The sequence below is a fragment of the Aphis gossypii genome, chromosome 3 (assembly GCF_020184175.1).
Source record: "Aphis gossypii isolate Hap1 chromosome 3, ASM2018417v2, whole genome shotgun sequence".
Taxonomy (NCBI): Eukaryota; Metazoa; Arthropoda; class Insecta; order Hemiptera; family Aphididae; genus Aphis; species Aphis gossypii.
In genome coordinates this window covers 20580369-20599616 of record NC_065532.1, presented here as the reverse complement: position 1 = coordinate 20599616, position 19248 = coordinate 20580369, and the positions used below count along the sequence as shown (strand labels likewise).

At 26.9% G+C, this 19248-nt stretch overlaps 1 long non-coding RNA gene and 1 pseudogene across 1 annotated transcript; both read right to left on the bottom strand.

The window, feature by feature from the left end:
- Nucleotides 1-1386: 1386 nt before the first annotated feature.
- On the bottom strand, nucleotides 1387-7047 carry LOC126550888 (uncharacterized). Its single transcript, XR_007604944.1, has 3 exons — nucleotides 6030-7047; nucleotides 5630-5764; nucleotides 1387-1584 (listed from the first exon to the last, which is right to left on the bottom strand). It is a non-coding gene; the product is annotated as an uncharacterized LOC126550888 (long non-coding RNA).
- A 1313-nt stretch (nucleotides 7048-8360) lies between these two features.
- Nucleotides 8361-17941, bottom strand: LOC126551246 (probable RNA helicase armi; annotated as a pseudogene).
- Nucleotides 17942-19248: the final 1307 nt, after the last annotated feature.

Below are 19248 nucleotides of genomic sequence, written 5' to 3'. Positions count from 1 at the left end.
AACTATAATTTTATAGTCAGAGAGTTAGCTAGCTGAAAAAAAAATATTTGGCCTGCTTTAAATGTTGGCACCCCTATTTAAAACCTGAAATGGCGTCTTTGGGTAGTTACTAGTTTATATTATTTCATAGTCACGCATTTGTTTAATAAATAAATTAATAAATGGAAACAATTTTAGTTAAATCTTAGTGTGTTGTTTTCCGTTTTTAAGTTTTAATGTAAGTACAGATTACACCAGGGGTGGCCAACCCAAATGATCTTGCGGGCCACTTTGTAAATACATTACAATCCTGCGGGCCACATATAAAAAAATAAAAGTATTTTGCCCCAATACAAAAAAAAAAAATGGAGTAAACATTATAAACAAAATTAATTATTATTATAAAATAAGTTTTGGTATATTAATTATTTTAAATAAACAGAATGAATTATTATTGTTTTTACTATGACTCATAATTTATTAACATAGAGAATATATTATAAAAATTGATTTGTTTATTTACGAAAAAAATTGATTTAATTTCTTTCGTAAAAATCTGATAAATTGAATACTCAAATAAAAATTAATAAATACATAGTTGTTATTTTTTTAAGTCGCATTGTCAATTAATGATAATAAATGTTAACTTTTTATTTTTGGTCGTGCATGCACCACTTACCTAGCTTACCCTGCCACACACGCCACTATTATAATATGTAGGTATACTTATATTATGTATTGATGGATTTAGTACACAATGATAATTATGGTATCTATGTATTATAAACCTGTAGACAAAATATTATAAATACATTTCAATAAAAATATAAAATAAACTTTTATTGTTTCCAATTACTTTTTTGTTATATAGATTTCTATAAAGTCCATCATCAAATATTGTAATCCAAGTATGTATATGTATTTATGACATTTTTTCTGTTCCTCGTGTAAATGGGTATATATAGGTACCTATGTTATTTAATTTAATTTCGTTTACTACGTAGTAAATAAATTTACTAGGATAATATATTTTAGCATAATAAATTTAAAATGTAATATAAAAATAGTTATTGAGCTTAAACATGATTTAATAAACGATAAAACTTACTAACTTAATTTAGAAGATTAACTAATATTTTTATATTATATATACTTTACACTGACATATTAAAAGAGCAATGAAAAATCCTAAATATCTTAATAATACAAAAAGTGATAAATATTAAATTTTTTTTTCTATTGAGATAATGAAAAACAGAAAAAAACATCTGGAAAAAAATTAAAAGAGTAAATATATTTAAGAAATATATTAGAAATAATATTATATTAATATAATAATTAAGAAATAAGAACTTAAAACCGTCTAATACCTACAACTCTTCCATGTATACCTTTAACCATGACAAAATAAATACCTAAAATTAATTCATATTTTAAATTATTTACTTAATAAAAAAAAAAAATCACAAAATTAAATTGAAACCAACCTAAAATGGATAGCAGTAGGTTTTAGTTTTCTACCACATTTTGCAGGAGAATAATCCAAAATATTTTGCACATTAATTCTTTCTTCATTTAAGGGAAAATGTAAAGAACATACAGCAGCTAAAATAAAATTGGTTAAATTGATTAATGCAACAATGAAATTTTAAGCATTTAAAAATTTCGGTAAAATATTTCAAAAAAGTAAAATGACGTATAATCCATAAAGCCCAATCGCCAATCCTTCATTGATATTATCATTAAGCTACAGGTTTTAATAAAAACATTATTAAATTCAGTGTATACACAAATAATTTACCACTTTACCAGTATCACAGTTAATCTCTTTGATCACATTTAAGCATGTTGAATTTGTTCCACCCACAAAGCTCTCATTCCAACATCTTTAAGAAATCGATGTAAATGTATTTTTGGGTCACAATACAATCTTTTCCGTTTACTGCCATTAAAACAATTTGGGACAATACAAACTGGCATTTATGATAATTTTACCACGACAAAATAAACAACAATTATTACAAAATTCAAATTTTTACAAATCAATCACGGATCCGTGGTAATAATTAATATCAAATGACAAAAGACGAAAATCAATTACCAATTATGCATTTAAGTATAGAACAACGCTTTTACAGTCAAAAACAAAAAAGGCGCCATAAAGTATAAGCCAATCAAAAGACGCTGAAGGCCCCCACTCTGTTCTGCGCAGACTGAACAAAATTCAGTTTTTTGTGATCATACATTCATACCTATTTATTTTGTCATGCCTTTAACAACGTATTTCATTGTAATTGTAGTAATATTATATTTTTAATGTCCCTGTCATCAGTCACCACTATCGACACCTCCTAGTAGCACCTATTACCAACAACATAAAAACCGTTTTATGATTTTTATCTGAAATTATGCAAAATAAATTAAACGTATTGCTTAGTGCTTACATATATGCTTACATGTGCGTCTAATTTATTTTCTGCGTATAAAAATATATAAATCTAAAAACTAATTATATAATTTATATTTTTTTAACTAATTCAAATTTACACACAAAAAAAGTAGTAAATATAGTAAGTAGTAATAAGTTTCTAGTATAGTAATTTATTATTGTTGATAATAATATCTATAATACTAGTTAATTTTATAATAATTATAATTTATTACCAAAAAAATTTGTTAATTTTTGTTTTACAAAAAATAGTGTATGTATAATATAATATGTAATATACTAATACCTATATATTATACACAATTTATAATTTTCAAGCATTTCTCAATGACTTAATATAAACATTTCACTCATATTTAGACATTTTTTTAAATAACTTTTTAAGCAATTATACATAACTTATTAACATACTAAGCTATACAATAATCCTTCTAGTTTCAACTAGATAGATAAGAATCTGAAATAAATAAATAGTTATTCATTATTAATAGTCAATGATAGATATATTATAGGTTTACCTATATACCTATAGTATATGCCTATTGTTCAAATAATTTATAATAATGAAATACATACATTTGTTGTCTCGCACTTTTGAGAGGGGTCATACCATATAACAATACGCTCAAATAACCATATTTATTAAAGATTTTATCAGTTAGGGTGATGGATGATTATATTTGTATGAAAATGTCACTTGTATTATCAAAATAATGATTTTAATAAAAAACAATTGCCATTATTATACGTACGGGGAATAACAATAATTGCTTAAGATGCAATTAGTTCAACCCTGGCATACAATCAGGATTTTTGTCTGGGGGAGGCTTAATTTTCTTTATACACAAATAAATAGATAATTATTAGAAATTTTGGTTTAATACCGATGTAGACTTAACTAGACTACTACTATTACCAGCGGGTTTCTTCGTTTTTGACTAATTTTATTATTTAATTATGTGCGTACGTATTCATCATAGGTATAATACTGCAGTCCTATATATTGTCACAAAGGCAAAATCAAACAATTGTCCAAACCAGATTTTCATGTCATGGGCAGTCGTATTATTGTTACCGTACTCAAAGTCGAACCGACATAATCGCTAGTACCTAAAATCTTTTTTTTTAAATATAAATACAATCTGTACAGAGTACAATAAGTAATTTTGATAAAAGTTAATATATATACCATCATATATAGCGAGACTAACAGATAGAGAGAGCATTCAGTATAGTGCTACCCAACAGATTAAATTGTACCTATAATATAATAAATCTAAAAATATTTTTCAACAAAATAATAAGCGATAGGTATCCGGTGATTTCCGCAAACTTATTATCGCGTATTAAAAAAAATTCTGCGATATTGCTATTACAATATCAAAAAATTTTTAACTATAAAAAATATGAATTTAAATTTTAATTAATGCTTACGACTTACAGCTTAAACATATAGGGTATAATAATATTATACGTATAATGTACCTTTACTCTCGAATAATTGATATTGAAACACCTAGTCTACACCGGCACTGTTGTCTATACTCTTATCAAAAAAAAGGTATGTATCTATTTTTTTTTTTTTTTTGAGTTTTTATTTTTTTATTGAACAAAATTTATATATTTACAATCTGTATTTACAAGTTATACAATAAGTAAATTGGATGAATTTTGATTGACAGGAGGGGGAAGTCACCCAGTGGTAACACCCAATGGAAAGCGAATTTTTAAGGAGAGAGTAGGTCCCTGCACCAGTTCCTTTTCAGGCGTCTGGGAGGATTACCTGGAATTTCTTTGGATGAAAGTTGCTTGAAGGTATATATCTATATGGCTATATTCTAGAATCAGTCAACGTTTCTGAGTTTCTCTGACGACTAAGTAATACAAACAATAATCATTTCTATTCTATATAGGTATATTATGTATACCTACATTATACCTACTTATATATAACTATTTGTATTTATAATCAATCATATACCTAACCAACAACTATATTATAAGTAGGACGTATTTTATTATTATTCACTCACAGTTTACGTCCGCGTGCGCACGAAAAGGGGTAGCGGTAGTAGGTACGCAGGTATATATTTGTATTTGCGTACACTACGCGATACTATATGCAAATATAATAATATATATTACACGAAACAGGTGTGCGCGTGCGAATCCGACATTGCGGAACGGAGCCAACCGTACGCGGAGCTCCGCCCATGTTGCGAAATGATAAAATAGAATAATATTCTATAGAAGAATGAAATACTCGTGCTTGACGCTTGTGTAATATTCACTCCTTCCAACCACAATATAGTGACCGCCTTTGTTTTAGTACATATTATATAATATATATTATAATCATACTTATATTATGATTGCATGAATACGTATAGATGAATACGTATGCTGTAGATATACACATATATATATATATGTATTATACATGGTATCTAATATCTATTACCTATTCGCCACTGGTAACTGAGTTTTCGCATGACCGCGATATTAATTTATTTAATTTTCAGGTCTTTACTTTATTTTTTCGTTTTAAGTCCGAATAAAAAATAGGAAAACTTAAGACTGCGTAATACAAAACGGAATTTTTATTATGGTTCACCTGCCCATAGGCAGGCGATTTTACTACAATACTATAGTACAGGTATACATCATTAGAGATATGAGCACATGACATTTATACATTAAAATTACACTTGAATGTATCAGATAATAACGATAATTGTGACCACATATAGGTAGGTACACCTATATGGCTATATACTTAATAGTTAATATCCTATTTTAGTAATTGTTAATTATACTTATGTATTATTTAATCATATTGTTTTCAATATTATTAATTTATAATACATAGGTAGGTAAATTATAATATATATACACGTTCAATTATTTATTTGAAAATTCTACTGTCTATACTGTTATAATTTAGGTATTTTATACACGTTACATTTTGTCATATTTTATATTTTTCTGAACTATATGTAGGTTTAATGTATTATTGTATTGTTTGTTTTTTCTATAGCTCGTTTTCCCTAACTTGTGTTCTTATATAACATAATAATCTACCCATAATAATATATATTTATATAGTCTGTATGTATCCATATGAATAAAGGTACCTACGAGTATTAACTGTATATTATTACATTATAAAATATATTTTAATTAGCTTATTAACTTAAATACCTTATATCGTAAACTCTCTTCAGTTCCTATAAAAACTCGCATTTTTTTCCAATTGATGGTAGCTTTTTTTCTATAAAAATCTAGTGGGCCAGATTCAAAGTCCTTCAATATATCACAGCACGTATTCATTTTAATCTACAATATTTAAATTATTTTTCAATAGAAATGTATAATATATATTTTATATTATTATAACTGTTATTATTGATATTTAAGAAGTCTTAATACCTATTGTTTTATGAGCTTTATTAATTACTTATTTATTTATGAGATGAGTTAATACCAACTCACACTTTACAATAAAGTATAAAATAGTTACATAATATTATAGGTAAAAATAAATTATAATATGACTGGCAATTATACATAAATGATAATAAAGGCTTTAGAACTAGGTTACCAGTGAAAGCATGTACAGTAGAACCTCATTTATCCGTCAGTCTCGGGACTAGAGTTTTCACAAATAGTCCAAAAGATGGTTAAACGATGAATCAACTGTTTCAAACATATATATATACATATATATATATATATATATACATTACTTATTATTTTTTCAATAATATTATTATTTATTATTATTTTTTAACTTACTATACATTTATTATATTTATTGACTACTTTTACATTCATATATTTGACAATTAATATATTAAGTACATACATATTTACAATTATTATTTTTTGAAAAGTCAGTTAATTTTTTTTTATTTGACCATACCACGTGATATTTCTGATTAAGTTTCATGTAATCCATGTGATTAAGATTTTATTTTAATATTGGAAAATCAATAAAAAGTGATTTGATGCATCTAAAGATTCTTTTAAAAAAATTTAAATGAAATTTGATTTTAACTTCTAGGTGTAAAGATTATAGTGATAGATTTTAAGTTATTTATGGAAGAGTGAATAATCACAAGGATGTTCAATTAAATAATAATATTAAGGAGTAGTCCTAGATACTTGACCAAAAACAAAAAATATTAAGTTTGTTTTAAAGAAGAATGCAATCTATTGAGGAGCTAATTCTTTTTTAAGAATTTGATGTAGTTGGTTATTAGAAGATTTTAGCCTTTGTAATCAATTATTCAATTATTTATTTAATAAAAAAAATAGATCTTAAAAGGCTCCCTTGAAAAATACTAGAGAAAGATAAAGTTTAGTTAAAACATCATTAAACTTAACAAATTACTACCAATCTAGATAGACCAATACAGTAAATATATCAACTAAGACAAAACAAGATTCCTAATACAAAAAACTCTAAGTTCTATCAATTGTGTTTAAGTTTCTGAAAATCAATAAAGATGAGAAAGATGTAAGCCCATAAGTAGTATTGGTGTAAATTAAAGTGGCAGGGAAAATTGTGTAGATCCAAAATTATTTGAAGATAGATTAATCAATTAAGTGTTTAAGGCAGAGAAAATATTTAACTATTAAAGTGCACCACTAAAAGGTGAAAATCAAAAAAGTTTCCTGTTATATTTCCAAACTATACTCAGTTTTTGTAAGTCGATTGGTGACTTAATTTTGATTTGTGTATTTATTCAGTTCAAAAAATTAGATTTTTAAGTTATTTGGAATCAGAGATAATCAATACCCTACTTAATTAAACAAAATATCTTAAAGAACATGTCATGGAGTTAAAATTAGCAAACTTAAAATCAAAATGAGTGCATTATTAAAATTATCACGTTGATTAGCAATATCTTGTTTTTATTATTGTCTTTTATTTTTTATATTTTAACACATACCACAGATCTATATACACATCTGTGAAACATACCTCATAACTAGGGCTCGGAAGTTGATGCATTTTGTACTTTTTTTTGGAAATTTTTAGACAATGCTTTTCTAACCATAATTCTGTTTCATTAGCATGTGAATCTGAATGACTAATTTTCATTTTGCATTTTCTGGTGTTTATTACTTTTTAAGTTATTTTTTGACATTTTTCCACATTTTTACTTATTTCACACTAGTTCACTTCTTATCATTTCTTGTCGACCATTATGCCAATAACTTAAAACTTGGAAATTACCACAAACAAATATTTGTAATTTTTTATTTTCCTATTTTAATGAGATTTTTATCATTTTTATGTCATATTTTAAGTAATTCGAAGCTTTGATAAATTTATATAGAATTTTATAGTAAAATATTTAAAAATAATGTATTTTTATTAATTTAAAACCAATATTTGTAATTTTTCGGTCATTTTTTATTATTTTTAAGGTCATCAACTTCCGAGCCCTACTCATAACATTTAATTAAAAAATACCTATTCAAAAAAAAAAAAAATTATATATTTTAATCGCTGATTAAAAAACTGAACAAAATATTAAAAAATCTATAACACCACGAGAATACAATTTTTATTTTATCAATATTAGGTGTATCTAATATAGCATAATATGGTGACCAGATATAAAAATTTTAAAAAAAGTACATTTTAAAACTTAGCTCCTACTCGGTTCATAATTTTTCAATGCATATACTATTCTACCAAATATTTGCCCATGTCATAGACTATAAGTAATCTCCTATAAAAATTGTTTTTTTTTTCATCTGATTACTCCATTTTATTATTATTATTATTATCAACGACTATAAAAACTAATTATTTAAAATTAAAATGTCAACTCATTTGGTATGCATTTTTATAATGGGAATACTTTTAAATTTAGCTAATTAATATCTTTTATTAGCTAATAATCATTTTACAACAAAATTTAAATTGCAAAAATTGAGAATGTTTTAATGTTTAGTCTGAATATTCAGTAACATTACACCCAATATAGTTGTCATTTTTAATTGCTTGTGACAGTACATATCTCCAACAGTAATTCTTTTGCATTGTTGATGGATTTCCAATAATTATGAGCAATGCCTTAGATCTAGACAATGCAACATTAGTGCGTTCTTTAGCAATAAGAAAACCGAGATTAAATGTATTATCTTTTTGACTTCCAGCTATGGATTTGCTTCTAACTATTGATATGATAATAACCATTCTCTCTTGACCTTGGAACATTTCCACTGTGCCTACTTTTGGTAATTTTATACCTGGATGATACATTTTCAGTAACTCATTAATCTTGGAAACCTTAATCACACACACAAAATAATTAAAATATGAGTTTGTATGAAACTATACATTGATATTATTTACTTGAGAAGCGTATGGGGTAATAATTCCAATATCATTAGCAGATATACCAGACTTTATCAATCTAGTGAAGTACAATAAGACTTGAGAAGCTTCATGAGGATTAAACCATGAAGGACTATTGGGATCTTGGCTGTCTTCACCAACTACACCATGCACAATAACGGGTCCTTTACAATCAATTTCCCAGTGAGCGTTTTCATTCAAATTGTTTAAAAATATTCTTTCCCGAGAGTTATCATTCAAAATCTAAATAAGCAGTAAATAAAGTAAGAACATTACATAAATATTATTAGGTATATCTTACAAATTTGTTATTATTACTCACAGTTGGTACTAATAATGATTGATAAAATAAATGATTGTAATTCAATACAATTTCTGGCAAAGCTCGATAATTATGAGTTAAATGTGTAATAAGTTTTGGGTTATAACCATTGTGCTCAGGAAAAACATCATTATTTCTCAGGTATGATGGGTAGTTGATAAAACGAGATAACATGGACAGTCCCAGGCCACAATCTTTTGCTAAAAATGACATGACCACAGGTCCTAATTGTTTGGGATCTCCACCCAATACAACTTGTCCATCTCGGTATGGATCCAAAAATGCTATAAAATCAGTTTCAATAATAAAAATATTTTTAAAAAACAATCTTAATTACAAGACACATACAAAGTGGAAATAATATTTCTGGTTCTGTTGATTGTCCAGCTTCATCTATAAATATATGAGTGAAGGTTCCACTCTTTAAACCCATCATATACAACAATCCAGCTGTACTTTCAGTGGAAAGAACTATTCGTAGCTTGAGAATATCTTGTTTTCTAATTAACCTAGAATCTAAAAAAAATGTATGTGTTTAAATTAAAGTAATTATTTTTAAAATATAGATAAATTTCATCTCCAGAGTAATTAATGTTAATACATCCCTAATGTAAATAATAAAAGTGGCTTAACATAACATAAGACAACATCATAAAACATAAATTATCAAATACAGAATTAGAGAATTATTATTTTCTGTTACCTATTTCTGTGCCATCATTACATTGCGAATTCTCAAGTTCTGGTAAAACACAATATTCATCATAATCCATGTTATAAGCTGAACCAATAAAATGATTATGGCCAACTAAACGTTTCATAATAGTGGTATCAAATAAACCAGAATCTATAAGTTTAGACAGTAACATGTCAACAGCAGAATTGGTTGGAGCACAAATCAATAATCTAAAAACAGTTAAATATAAGAAAGTTTACCAACCAGTATTCCAAAAGACCTATTATAACAATTTTAGTTAAGCATTATAAGTAAAGCCAAAATGTTCTGATGACCCAAAAATATATTTGTATTTTAAAATACTAACTTGCTTTTAGGGAATTCTTTATATACTTGAATGATGCTTTCTGTCATTGTTATTGTTTTACCAGTCCCAGGGGGTCCATAAATAATGTATGGCATTGGTCTTCCTTCACCTTTCAGAATATTAATGACAGCACTTTTTTGTTCAAAGTTCAATTTACTATTAAACCATCTGATTTTTTGTACTATCTTTGGTTGTGGTAACAGGGTATTGCTATCTTTTTTAAAATTATCCTCATTGGTGTTATTTGTGTCTATCTTATCATGGTTTAGGATCTTTAATTTTGATGGCCGGTATTCCAAGGAATCACAGTATGGAAACAAGAATAATTCGCCTAATCTGTTCTTTTTCCACACATCGTCGATTACTTCATGTTGTTTTCGATACATCATTCTAGCATTGAAAAAATTCACACTATAATCCCAATGGCCACATATACTATGAAATACAGGATCGAACTTCAACCATATTTCATCTGCTAAAACCTTATGAATTATGCCTTCATAGCGACCACACTCACCTAGTAACAAATTAATCATTTTAACGTAAAATTTCTAATAAAATACAATCAATACAATCACTCATATTCAATCAAAAACTAAAACTTCATAAATATTAAACAGTATAATAATAATAATAATAATAATAAAAAAAAAACAATTACCTAATTTTAGAAATTACTTTAATAGTTAAATTACTCAGTATTAGAATATAGTTGTTCATAAAATATATAAATTAAACCAATAGATATAAGTCTGTTTAGAAAAATATTTACCTAATCTTTTAGTACAGTTTGGTGGATCTGTAACTGTTATTCGATCACCAACAATTAAAGAAGGTCGTTGCTTAGAAAGGTTAGGTATTTTTAGAACTAAATATTCACCAGCAGTCTCAAAATGTGTTCTTTCTTGTGCATATTTTTGAAGAGCTGCTGTAATCTAAAATTGATAAAAATTGATATAATTTAAAAAATATAGTTTTTGCATAATTAAAACTTGAATAAACAAAAGTTGAGAAATAAATACATTATATATTTATATTAAATTAAGTTTCACGGGAAACCCAGATTAAAAATAGCAATAGATTCATAACAGTGTCAAATATAAAGAGCAAGTCTATTATTAAATATGTAATTACTAATTAGTAATACGATATTTCTCATTTTATTGTTTTAAATAAATTGATGAATCATTCTTTTTTTCTAATTTAAATATATTACCATTGATTATAAATAGTATTTACATAGTTGTAGACTGTAGTATCAATTACTCTTTTTAACAAATTGGTAAATATACTTACTTCTATTTCATCCATAAATAAAATAGTATGATACTTTGCTTTGTAATTTTCGTAGGTAAGAACTTCAAAAGCAGCAGGATAAAACTTTTGAATGTTACTTTTAATTTCAGATGGTATTCTAATTAAAAAATAATAATAATAATTTGTAAGCACTATTATGTTAAATTAATTTGAAACAACAGTTTTATTATATTTAAATTATTGGAGTTGTCTAGACAGGACAATAATCTGTAACTATGTTAGAGTTGTTTGACTACATTCACTTGTTAATGATTACATAAATACTTCATAATTTAACTAAGTGATTACTGATTACTATTAGTTCTATTTATACAGATCTGTATTGTTAGTAAACTTCATAGTATTTGTTACTCTCCTAGAAGTTTGTAGTTAAGTAATATTTGTTAATAAGTATACATAAACTGTACTTATAACTAAATTTAACAAGAAAACTTTTGAAGCCAGTTTACGTATTTTTTAAATGATCAAAATTATTAAAGTATACAGTGATTTTAAAATATAAATCTAAATAAAATTTGTATTACTGATTTAATTTTCCATCTTCTGACCAATAACATTTTGACAACTGAGATGGAATATTCCATTGTTTTAAACGGACTGCAGGAAACTGTGTTTTAGTGCCACTTCGAACACCAGGAACTATTGGATCATTTTGTAATTCAAATAACCTTCTGTAATTGTTAAAATATAATGAATTACAAGCTGGTGATAAATTGATTGTTTTTTATTTAAAAAAATTAATACTTACTGCATATCAATTTCTTTCCTGGAATAACTACCTGAATTACCTGGGAGAATTAATCTTGAATCAGTAACATCAATGCTTATGACTACTTTGTAAGTAACATCTTTAAAAATAATTCAACTCTTTCATAAGATTTTCCTAAATACCTTGAAAAAAAAAACTATTAGTATCTAGAAAATCAAGTACAATATTAACAACCATCAAATTTGTTTAAAATTATTTTTAGTTAATGGATATTATAATACAAATATGTAGGTACATGGACTTATAACATACTTTCCTTTGAGAGTAATATCAAAAATATATTCTGACTGCACTCCAATTATTATAGGCAACTTATTTTTATTAACAATTGACAATTGTACTTTGTTTCCTAACATGGTTTGATAATCATTTAATATTTTCTCCTCGACAAAACTGTTATTTCTAAATAATATCTAGTATATAAAATGAAATATATATTTTAATATTTTATCTTAAATCAACTTTATTATTATTATTTTTTACTAAAATATAAGTAAAATAATAATATAATAATTAGTTTACAAAAGAAAAATTAAATATTAATACCTGTATAACAGTTTCTTGTTCAAAACCAATTACTTTTGGCATGTCACCTAACACTTCAATAGTCATTTGATTTTCATTGATATTGACATCATCAATATCATCAATTTGAGAAGTTGGTTCAACATCATCAAGAAGAACACGAACAGACTCATTTGATCTGATTCTAAAGATATTATATTAATTATTGTTTATTAGCATAATTAACAATTTTCGTTGGTAATTTAACTATTTAAACATGCGGTTAAAGAACATACACATTGGGCTGATAACGAGGACCGTCTCTGGATAGAAAACAACTTGCAACCCTCCATTCTGCATTTTTAGAGTTTTTTTCTCTATAAAGAGATATCCTGACAGGACTGTTAACCTCTATGTATGGGAAGTTTCGAATTTCTTTTTCGGTTTTCGGTTGATAGTGGTATTTATCGTCAATGAGACACTTGTCAGTGTCCAATATTTTTGTCACTCTACCATTTACGTATCTGACATCTAACGATGGGTTTAATATACATGATATCTAAACATAAAACCACAACATATTAGTAGAGATATATATTACAAGAGTAATATACAAATAGAGAGTCCAACGACAGATCTTACCCAAAAATCATTTTCTGGCGTTACATCTTTTTCAAAACAAATATTTTTTGGCAGCTCGGGCACATCGGTTTTTCCGGTCACCCTCCAGATGTTTTTCAGCAGAAACATAGTGTTCACACTAGAATATAGAGCGTACAATGTCAATTTAAAACGCTATTTCGGGCAATCGGTGGGCACAAAATCTTTGTACGAGCAGCGAAGTGAAAAGGTTAAAATGATCTTGTCAGATTAAGAAGATACGTCTTGTACACAATAACCATCCTTTCCTCGTGTCGAACGTACAACATTGCTGATCATTGGACAGAACTACACACTACACGGGCTGGCAGACACGCAGTACACGAGAGTTGCAACGTAAGGTTTTATTTAATTGATAATAAAATTATCTACTATTTATCCGACGAGCCAAAGATACAGGGAAAAAACCAAGCTATATGTGCTTAAGGGTGGCCCTTATTTTTGAACTCGCGAATTTTTGATTTCTCACCCCCTCATTTTGTTCATTACTATAAAAAAGTAATTTTTGTTAAATTTGATCATGGTTGTTCACCCCCTTCGCGTGCCCCAAGGGGGCTAAAAAATGCAAAATAGGGTTTTTTGTCGTTTTTTGAGTTTTATCAGATAAATATTGCACTTATCGATAAAATATATATGACTTAAATTATAGATATTTATATTTTTAATAATAAACATATTTATACAATTTGTTATAAATATTGTTTTCCGAGAAAAATGATAAAATACAAAATTTTTAATTTATTTAAAAAAATTATTTTTATAAGCTTTTTTACATTTATTAGAATAACGGTTGGTGATAAAACAAAATATCTTGTATAAAAATGATCAAAAATTTTATCTCCGAAAAAAAGTTAATAAGTGTAAATTGTATTGGAGTTAATGTTCTATTGTCACAGGTAAGTTAAAATAAAAGTATATACAATTATTGATCTATCGATAATTATAAGATCACAATAGGTAGTGTAATTTATAATCACGTTTTTAAGAGAATAATACAATGCGTACGAGTAAAATGTAGATAATATAAATTTATACCTAATCGACTTTATATCTAATAGTTATTTAAGTATAGGTAAACGGCAAACGAAACGTTAGAGTATTATATTGGAATCGGCAAATGGCAGATATTTTACATTTAAGATTAGATAATTTTATCGATAATGATATTATATTGTGACAGTAGAGGCAAGGCTATCAAATATTTGGCAGTTTGACACAAACCATTGTTATTAATTGTCATCATACCTATGTATTAAACACAATTTTAATTTTTTGCATAAGAAATTATTACTCATATTTTATAAATACCGTTCGTTTAAATTCTTATTTTTTAAAATTTATTATTATGGCGTCGTCATCAAAAATAAATCTTCGTGATTCCAATAAAATATTTTTAGTTGGACATATTTCGAATCAAATTATAGGTAGTAAGTTACCTTCAATAAAACAGGTGTTAAGTGTTCTCTTTTTTAACATGCGTAAAGTAAATTTAAATTTACGCGACAGTGCTAAATTAGTGATCCGCGAAGTCATTATATTTTGGGAAAAAGCACGTATTCCCCATAGAGAAGACTATCACTTGTTGAAAAAAGTTGAGTCATTATATAACGAGTGGAGAAATTTACAAAAACATTCGACTAGAAAATCAGCAAAAGATCGAAAAAATGAAGAAATTTTCGTTAATAAGTTTAATGATATTTTTGATATCGCTCATGCTCGTGCCTTAGACATAATGAAAATAGAAAGTGATAAACAATTTTTAATTTCTCAAAGGACTAAAGGAAGACCCGGTTGTTTGTTGGGAATAGATAGGAAAAATCAAAAACTTGAAGAAAGCATTGAAAAAAAATTGAAAAATAAGTTGGAAAGAAAAAAAAGAGTATATGAAGACATGGAAATTTCAGGTACCTAGATTATTTGTGAATAATGGTTTTAATATTTACAATATTTACAATATTATAAATATAAATAATTTTTTGTAATTATTTCAGAACGAGTTGTTAATAGTGAGACTCTCGTTTTTTCATCTGCAAGTAGTGATTCTGATGAAATAGAAGAACACAATTTTAACACAATATCAGAGGAAGAGGTTATAGAACAACCAAATTTATTTCAATTAAGAGGTAAAACTAATTTTATAACTGATAAAATGGCTGCAGCTCTTGATAGGTGTAAGATAAGCGATCGAGATGCGGTTCATATATTATTTGCAACTGCAGAATCATTCGGTATTAATATAAATGAATTAATAATAAATCGGACATCAGTAAATTCTATTCGACAATGTTTTCGTAAAAATAGAATAGAAGCACTTCGAGTTAATTTCAACCCATCTCAAATAGGTCCATGTGTTGTTCATTGGGATGGTAAACTTCTTCCCTCATTATCCGAAAAAAAATTGGTTGACCGCCTACCAATAATTGTATCATATAAAGGCATAGAGCAGTTGCTTGGTGTACCAGAACTTATATCTGGCACGGGGGAAAATCAAGCAACAGCAGTGTATCAGGCTCTTGAAAATTGGGGTTTAATCGATAACGTACAAGCATTATGTTGTGATACAACTGCATCTAATACCGGTCGACTAAAAGGTGCTTGTATATTACTAGAACAAAAGTTAGAACGTGAAATTCTTTATTTACCGTGCAGACACCATATACTTGAAGTTGTATTAAGAAGTGCTTTTGAAATAAAGATTGATATTGCATCTGCCCCAGATGTACCGATTTTTAAACGTTTTCAAAAATGTTGGCCTAACATTAATGTTAAAAATTTTCATATTGGATTGGAAGATACTTTTGTTTTTCAATCATTACAACATTTAAAGGAAGAACTTTCAATATTTTATATAAATCAAATAAAACAATATCAACCCCGAGATGACTATAAGGAGCTGCTAGAATTAACTATTATATTTCTTGGTCAAACACCTCCAAATGGTATATTTTTCAAAGTTCCTGGACATCACGCTCGATGGATGTCAAAAGCTATTTATTCTATAAAAATATTTTTATTTCGTAATGAATTTAAATTAACTTTAAAAGAAAATAATGCTTTGCGTGACATATGTATTTTTATAATTCGTATATATATAAAACAATGGTTTTGTGCTAGAGCTGCTGCTCTAGCTCCAAACATGGATTTACAATTTATTAAAGATATAATATTGTATGAGGTAATTGATGAACAAATTTCTAAGTCAGCGTTAAAAAAAATGTGTGGTCATTTATGGTACTTAACACCAGAAGCGACTTCATTAGCATTTTTTGATGACAGTGTGTCATCACAAACCAAAATAAAAATGGTTAAAGCTATGCAGTCTCGTGATATCGAATCAGAAGCCAACAAACGAATAATTTTAAAACCAAATGAAATATACGATTTTGCTAATAAAGATATCAACGATTTCATATCTATCCAATCTAGTAATTTTTTTAATAGATTTGGTATACCGATGGACTTTTTAGATTTAGATCCCAAATTGTGGAATGAAAATGACCAGTACAAAAAAAGTAAAGAATTGGTAAATAATATAAATGTAGTAAATGATATTGCGGAGAGAGGAGTTAAGTTGATTGAAGATTATAACAAGCTATTAACCAAAAACGAAGATCAGAAGCAATATTTACTGCAAGTAGTCAACGAGTATCGTCAGAAATTTCCAGATTGTAAAAAAAGCACTTTATCCAAGAACTATTAAATTATCATAAATATCACCAACCATTATTCTAATAAATGTAAATAACCTTAGAAAAATAAATTATTTAAATAAATTAAAAATTTTGTATTTTATCATTTTTCTTGGAAAATAATAAATTTATAAGAAATTGTATAAATATGTTTATTATTAAAAATATAAATATCTATAATTTAAGTTATATACATTTTATCGATAAGTGCAATATTTATCTGATAAAACTCAAAAAACGACAAAAAAACCCTAACCTAACCTAACCCTTTTGCATTTTTTAGCCCCCTTGGGTCACGCGAAGGGGGTGAACAATCATTATCAAATTTAACAAAAATTACTTTTTTATAATAATGAACAAAATGAAAGAGTGAGAAATTTAAAATATTAAAATTTTTTTTTTCATCTCTGACTAAGGGCCAAATTATTAAATTGTACACTATACATAATAATATCGTTAATACCTACCTCAATGGCACTGAAATAAAATGCAGTAGGTAATAACTGCTGTTTACATCGCTGATTGCTGAAATCACGAAACCGGCATTTCTACAGTTCAATTCGCTATTCCTAAAAGAAAAAAAACGGAATCGCGGACACTATATTATAGTAATCAGTAATTTACTACTTACTAATTAATACTAGCAACTAATGAACGTTGGACACCGCACTAATAGACGGTCTACTATAGACTTCTGCACGACGTACAAACAATAAATTTCATTGTAAAAATCTGTTGAGGCATTTTGAAATACTGGAACCATGACAACGATAACGATTGCTATGAGCCATGCGCTTTGGTTGAGATGACGGTGTATAACACGGTAGGAGTGCTGTTAACGCGGTTAGAAAAGATATGGTTCGTAATATGGAGGTGATCTTCCTTTTTGAGTCTCAACGCTACCTGTTAGCGACAAAATATATGAAATAATCAAACCCAACCAAAATAGATTTTAAATGTTTTTTAAACTAAAAGTATTGAGTTTTAACTTAAAACTTATAAAATTGATAATAGTTATTAAAAAAAAAAAAAAATTCTGTGTAATAATTAGTTAAATATTTACTTTTAACTGAACTAAATACGTTTACGTATATATCACGTATGTGTACGTATTTAGTTCAGTGGTAAGAAACACAATTTAATTTTAATTTTTATCGCCACCCCTGAAAACATAAGAACAACTTTACTAACATTTACTTTCGTTACGTTACAGCTACGACGCCTACAACCCAGCCCTTGCGTTATTATAGATTTATTATAGGTAGGTAGGTACCTGTTTAGTTTTTTTGTAATTAATATAATATACGATATTGAACGATTGGATAAGCTCAATGGCATTAGGTAATCGTGAGTATATTAAACATCTTCAAAAACAATTAAAAATATTTAATGAGAAATTTGCTGTTTTTAATAAAATATGAGTTGATAAAATAGATACAAATTATTATATAATATATATTTAATACAGCTTAATATATACTTTTATAAAATAAACACAAATATAATATCAAATATGTATAGTGTGTATAATATGGGCAAGACCCCGTTCGCCTAAAAATACAGTATATACTATTACTACCTAACCTTACTATATTATCTAGTCAAATAGGTAGGTACGAATTGTTTTTTATTTCCACTAAACACAATACAAATTTTTTGAATCTATAAAATCTCCATGTTATACTAATAAGATAATTGAAACTTAATTGATTCCGATTGTTTAAAAATATAGTATAAGAATTATCAATTTTGAGCTCTTTCTACCAATTATAGATTAAATTTACTACCAGAATACAACTTCATTGGAAGTACCTAGAAGATCGGAACCATGGCTAAGTATATATATATGATTTCCAAATGTATTTTTTCAATGTTTCGGTCAGTCATTTCAAAATCTAAATGGACTACGGCTGGTCTACGAGCAGTGACATATTTAGGGGGACAGGGGGGCTTGGGCCCCGGATGGTAAATTTTGGAGAGCATTTTGATATAATACGGTACCTAGGTCATTTGGGTACAGATAACCTGGGGTGCAAAATTCCTAAATACGTCTCTGTCTACGAGAGGATCAAGATACGTACATTTCGTGTATTTCTCTCTCATAATACATTTTTATTATACAGTTTTGATTAATTATTCA